Source organism: Cyrtonyx montezumae, unplaced genomic scaffold (genome assembly GCF_038088225.1).
Source record: "Cyrtonyx montezumae isolate F1298 unplaced genomic scaffold, pur_monq_1.0 scaffold_16, whole genome shotgun sequence".
In the NCBI taxonomy this organism is placed as follows: Eukaryota; Metazoa; Chordata; class Aves; order Galliformes; family Odontophoridae; genus Cyrtonyx; species Cyrtonyx montezumae.
The window spans coordinates 1,870,483-1,877,286 of record NW_027071892.1 but is presented as its reverse complement, the minus strand read 5'-3'; positions in this window follow the sequence as shown (position 1 = coordinate 1,877,286).

The following is a 6,804-nucleotide window of genomic DNA, read 5'->3' as shown; positions in this document are numbered from 1 at the left end:
GTTATTAATTGTCGTACATCCATATTTCATTCTTAGCTAGAAGTTGAGAATAAATATTTTTAAAGCAATATCAGCACAGTGCCAGATCACTTCAGGCTTAAACTGGAAACAAATTATCCGGGTTTTACTCTTCAGGCTCAGTGTTGGACTGATGAGCTTTGAGTTCTTTTGTAAGGTAGTGCTGAGTGTCTGAAAAGTGCTGTTGACCTTTTTTCTGACTCCTCTTGGCTTATTTGCATGAAGAATAGCACTGTGGAGGAAAAGGTGGAAGGCCTCCTTCTCCCTTGGCAAGCTTACATGGAAAGATTTGTTTCTGGGAAAAAAAAAGTTACTGACAATAGAATTAATATTGAGCAAGCACAAGACCATCATTCCATGTCAGTTCTTCCTGCTTATCATATCCTAGACAGCATCTTTAAACCAGATGAGATTTGTAAATGAGCAGGTATATCTCTCCCACTTTCCACTACCAGCTGCTGTACCATCAGCAGCAGACATAATTTGCCCGTATTTTGGGATAGGCCCTTTTCCCAGTGTGTATAATTCGCTTTTATAATGGAGGAGCTTTTGGAATAGGGTCTTAAAGTGCAGTCCACTGTGACCAAGAATCTAAACAACCTGATTTCAGGCTAAAACATTGTCCTTACTGGTAAATGTTTATGTACAGAATGATGAAATTTTGATGTGAAAAAGCTAGTGGATGATTGCAGATAGATGGAACAGGACAGTGACTTAAGTGTTGCTTTCATTAATTTCTAAGATAAAAAATGAAATGGAATAGTAATAACTTAAGTAACTAATTAATTTGCATACACAGCTACATCCAGTATCTTTGGATTACTTTTGTGGTGATTGTTGTGTATCAATGAATGAGAGAATAAGCAATTCATTGCAATTTTTCCTTTCATTTATTTATTTATTTTAAGGAGTCATCTAAACATTAGACTGTAGGTTGCTAGTTTTCTCTTTGTTTCTGTTTCCCAACAGAGTGGATGATGAATTACCTCCGAGTCACTGATTTCATGCAGGAAGAATAGAAGTACTCAAGAATGACCATACTCCTGTTTTTCACATGAAGAGGCAGTAGTTGCCAGTTACTTGGGGAGCTGAAGAATGAACTTGAAAACATTCTGATTGAGCACTGATAGAAGAAACCTCATGTGTACTTCAGGTACAGTAACATGGAAAAAAGTTTCACACAGTTTTAGGTATCTAAAAGAGTGACTTACAGATGGGTCCACTGAAAAACAAAACAAAACGAAAACAAAAAAACCACAACAGCCCTCTGTAGTTCTTTGTCTAGCACTTCTGTGAACAGTACAGAGTGATGCCATTCACAGAGCTTCCAATTATGCATCTTTAATCCTTCCACTGCTGGTCACCTTTTCTTAATATGAGTTCTGATAAGCATAAAATCTTTGCAGAAATACTGAGACACCTCTGTTGTTTTCCTTTATTTAGAGTTAGAAATCCTTACAGGAATTTTGCAAAATAGAGTCTCAAGAGTTCAAATGTAATGCAAATCATAGACGCAAATAAATGCTCAGCACTGGAAAATTTGGCAATCTGGAGCTGAAATACCTAAATTGCTTGCCTGGGAAGCATCCATACCTTATCATGTGATGCACACGGTGTAAGGAATCAAGATAGAAATACCAATTGATTTACTGTAAATACTTATTATGTTTTTTGGAGCAAAATCACATTCTTCTAATGCTCAAAATCCAGAGGAATGATTTCTTCCTCATTGGGAAATATGCTGTAGAATACTTCCATCATTGGACAGCTCTGTGAAGGAAGGAATGGTCAAAACATGAGAAAATAAGAAAATAAAATGGACTTCTCTCTCATGGTTCTTTAAAAGGCCATAGAGCCATAGCTGCCAAGACACAGAACTTCTCCTCGCTGATTTCATTAGTCACATTACTAACCACTGAGGCACATCAGGGTTTTTCTTAGCTTTGCACTCACCCCTTCTCCTTCAACACTGCAAGAGTAAGGAGGCTTTTCACTTTTGTCCCTGAGAGCTCTGGTATACCTGTAAAAAGGGTCTCATACCTTTACAATTCTTGGCATGTCCTTGGTAAATACCTTACATACTCCTGCCTACTCCAGCCTTGGGAATGTTTCCACCAACCTCTTAAAGGATCATTATGAGATTAAGTAAGAGCTGCAGTTCCCCAGCAGTCTTGAGAGCTGAAGTCCATGTTTAGGCTTGCTGAGTTTAGAACAGGGCTGTTGGAAGAAGTTCTGGAAAACTTATGAAATATTGAGAAGTGTGAAGAAAAATTCTTTTTCTTATTCCCCACCTTCATATCAATTGATACATTTCTGCAACTACCCCTTTATTCTGAACAAGATGATTAGTGAGTCTCTCCATCAACAAAAAAATGCCAGAAAATCAATGAAAGCCTTTAGGTAGCTACAACAAGGCTTCACTGAAAAGAGTGACAGGCTTGGGTATAAACAGCACAGCATATTACAGAGCTCTGTTCCATTGTTAATGCAGCAAACATATACAGTATATCTTAATTCCAAGTTTCCTTTTGTTTCCGAAGCTGATCTGCAGAACCTGCAAATCATTCAAGAGGATTTAAATAAAAAGGAAGAGCTCACCCTTCCTTTTCATCCCCACTCTTGTGTGTTCCCTTGAAAAATGCTCTTTTTGTATTAACGTTGTAATTCCTTTAAGGAAAACAATAAAAATTCTGACAAAAACTGGCCAAAACAAACTGTTGCAGCCCCTGGAAATGTTATTATTGGATCAGACAAAGCTATGTGATTTCACTAAAGGAACATTTTGAAAGCAGTATTTCAGAAAACAGTTATGGATAATTGTGGCAAAAGCATTGATTCCAGGAGCCTTTAAGGGAGGAGGGCATTTTGGTTTGGATAGCTGTTGGCTAGTGTCACCTTTTTCTAGCTCATCCTCAGAGCTTTTCTGAGTCCAAAGTTGTAAGGACAATGGTAAATTAAAAGATGAGCTCAGTAATTGGATCTAGCTATTAAAATTCTGTAACATTAGGATTTGTCAGCTCTAGCTTTGTTTGGAAAAGGAAAGGAAAGAAATTGGCAAGGACTAAAGACAAGCCGCAACAAAAAATAAATTGTGGAGTCTCTGAAGTACAGTACAGTACGTCAAGGACTTCATACATTACAAATAAATGTGTACACTGCTTTCCATCCTGCCAAAACAATCACAATAGCAACCCAACTGTCTAAACATATTAGCTTTACAAATCAAATGCAGAAGAAAACAACTTCTAACCAGTCACTGTGCTAAAGAGATGAAAACTGTAGAGTAGATCTTACAATAAGGTAATAAGGACTCAGCTGCAGAAAACTTGCCATTGTTTGAAATCTGTAGAAGTGTGTGGTTAATGGCAAGACTAGGATATGATCAGGCAAACAAAATTCAAAACAAGGTCAAAGTGTCCACAGTAAAAAAAAACTATTTTGAAAAGTAGCCACTTGTACTGCTTAGATAAAGGATATATTTCATCAGCTGGTTACTGACCTTGTCACCCAAAAAAGCACAAGTCTTGAACCACTCAGAAGTCATCAAGAGTGAATTAAAAAGCAGGCCTGAAGAGAACTCATTACTCTCAGCAGATTTCAAGTAATGTCAAATGTTTTGAATGTAAGAAGTGAATAAATGATTTCTTCATCTGAACTTTAAAGTGAAATTAGTTACTTATTATTCTCACTTCTTAGTAATGTCCAGACACATGAGGAGACTTACACATTCACAGGGAAAGGTGTGACAAACAGCTCCACTAATCTTTCTGTATAAATCTGTTCTGTAAAACTACCTGTAAATATACAGCTTTAGTCTTGGACTTGTCTGCAGGATGGTTCTGCTGGCAGGCCCATGCAGCAAACTACAGCGTACCTGCAGCTTTCTCACTTAAGTGGCAAGTCTGCTGTGCAGATGTACTGCTTCCCATATAAATTGGTGCACACATACATATGCACATTTCCAAATATGTGCACATAAAATTGCAGGCCAGGAACCTGATCATCTGAAAATAATTTTTGGATTAATACATTGTCTGAGGACTAAGACACACTACAGAGTCCATGTGGAAATTCATTCTGTTTATTATTATATTGTGTCTCCCTCAGAATACTGTCCCTACTTAAGTCTTAGGTAAGTTTCAGTATTTTAATGATCACTTTGCTAAATCTCAAAGGAAAAGGCATTACAGAAAAGGGAGAAAACAGCCTCTACAGGTTTTAACTCACTGAAATCAATGCAATAAGCCCTTTACTCCTTGTGTGAGCATTCAGCAGTGAACCAGATTCTGACCTCAGATACACATTTCTAAATCTCGTTGTCTTAATAGGACGTTGCCACAGGCAGGAGTTGGACCTGTGTAGTTTTAAAATATTTCACAGAGTAGAACTTATTTTCATAGTGGTTGGAAGAATTAATACTAAATGGACAAGCATGAGCCCTGCCGTTAATAAGAGCTACAGTTTTTAGTGAGCTACAGGCAATTCTAATAAAAAGCATAAATTAAAGGTACCAACACATCTTGCAAATTTTACATTTTAACTTCTACTACATAAACAGTGCATAAGGTTATCAGGAGACAGCCGTGTGTTGTAACTCTTGCAACATTATTAGGGGTGTCAAGGCATTTAGTGTTTTCTCAAAGACAATCATAGGAATATAAGAAAGCCTTTTACCCTCATATCCAATTTAAAAAAAAAAAGATTAAAAAAAGGGGAAGAAAAAGAAAATATGTTTGTCATCTAAAAGACGGCCAACGTTCATTTTTTGAAAGCTTTCATTTTTTATGAGTTTTATAATGGATCGTGATTTCATTCCTGTGTTTAAATGTAGGTACTTCCCAATGCTAAGATGCTTTCATACACACCAAAAATATTAATAACTCCCCCAGTAAAGCAGGAAAAGCTGCATTGTAATAACTGGGATCTGTATATGTATTCTAATTTTAAATAAACTTCGGGAAGGTAGCAAATGTTACAGTGCAGGAGCAAGCTGTAAAAATCAGTTTCACATCAAAGGTATGGGCAAGAGGTACTAATTAGTTTAAACACAGACTAGTGGAAGAAGATTTGAAGCTGAGAAGGAAAGTACTAATTGGTCTGCATGCATTGCTTGCAGAAGTGGCCGTGCATCGCCCTCCTCCTCTTTCCCTCTGACCCACTCCCTGTTTCCACCAGAATGAAACACATACATGAAATTCAAAGGGAAATCTGACTGTGCTCCTCGAGATTGGCCTGCAGCTGATACCTGCCCTTTGTGATGGATGTTCAATTGGCTGGGCAATCTTTTAAGTAAAAGACATTAAAACTTTAACTTATAGGAAGTGCTCACTATGATGAGCAGAAAGTGATTTAAGATGAAGTGTGGGATTTGTGTAAATAAGCACTTGATAACTGAAGGGGCAGCAGGGACTTGCCTGCAAAAGAAGGGGAGAGTGACAGTTCAGGGCACCAACTGGTGTATTAAGCAGAAACAGAAAATGTTGAGTGAGATTAATCCACATGACTTGTACAGTAACTGGGTTCAGGATCTGGCTTTTCAGTTTGATTTGCACATACTTGTGCTGAGAAAGGTGGTGGGGGGAGGGGGCTTATTTCTCTAACAGAGATGAAAGCAAATTGAGCTAAGCTGAATTTCTTCTCGATGGGAAGTGAATTCTTCTCTGGAACCAAGAGCACTTCTGGGAAAACTGTTTCTTTCTCCCTCCCTCCTTCCCATCCACCCCCATTCCAGGACTGGAACACTTGCAACTATTCCTTTGCCAGGCAAATGTCATCCACCAAACAGTTGGATCCACTGCTTTACTTCTTGCATTTATCCCAAGATCAGTCTAGACTTGTCTAGTATTGCCTTGCATTCCTGGCAGTTGTAAGGAAACATATGTCTTGCTGGCTGCATGTGGGCTGCTCAGATTGAACGAGATGTGGACAGAGTGCCCAGGCTGGGCCGCTTTCTGAAAGCCACAACAGCTTCATTTCTCTTCCTTTTAAGAGTTCCGTCTAAACTGTGTTGTTTTCTCTTCTCTGTGGTTAAAATCACATAAGGCAGTGTTTACAGTCCTGTGTGTGGAAAAGTTTATTCTCAGTAACATCTAACCTGGCAGTTCTTCCTCTTTCAGTTATGGGGAGACTCTGTATCTCAATTTTGTCTCTGCACTTTGTGGGTGCATATTCATAAAGATTTAATAGCAGATGAAATCCTAATTATTTGTTAAGGAAAGGAATAATGGGAGTTCACATTTCCACATGGGTTTTGTAACTCACTGGATGCACTTAGCCTGTAGGTTATTTCTTGAACCAGTTCTGAAAGTTAAAAGCTTGGCAATAGGGCACTTCTTTTAATTTGTTTTGTTTTTGAGACTGATCAAGTAATTAAAACCCTCCTTTGGGGAACTCATTGAAAAATGCAGAATGTTTTGGAGATTGCTTTATGATTTATCTGTCTATCTTTCTATCTATCTATCTATCTATCTATCTATCTATCTATCTATCTATCTATCTATCTATCCATTTATTTATGGAGGTGAACTCTTGGCTCAAGACTGTGAAGACTTTGTTAGATTTACTCTTCTTATAAAGCTTTGTTGGTCACATCACTTCTTACCTATGATCTGGACTTTGCACTTACCTGCAATCCAGTTTTCTTATGAAGCTTTATCAGCCTGTCTGTAATGAATTCTATGAACCTTTTTAGACAGCACTTAGGATTATTTCCACTGAGCTTACAAGGTTCTTACTGTAGCACATTTAATTTTCATGGTGATCTGAGATTTACTTGCATCTGAAGAA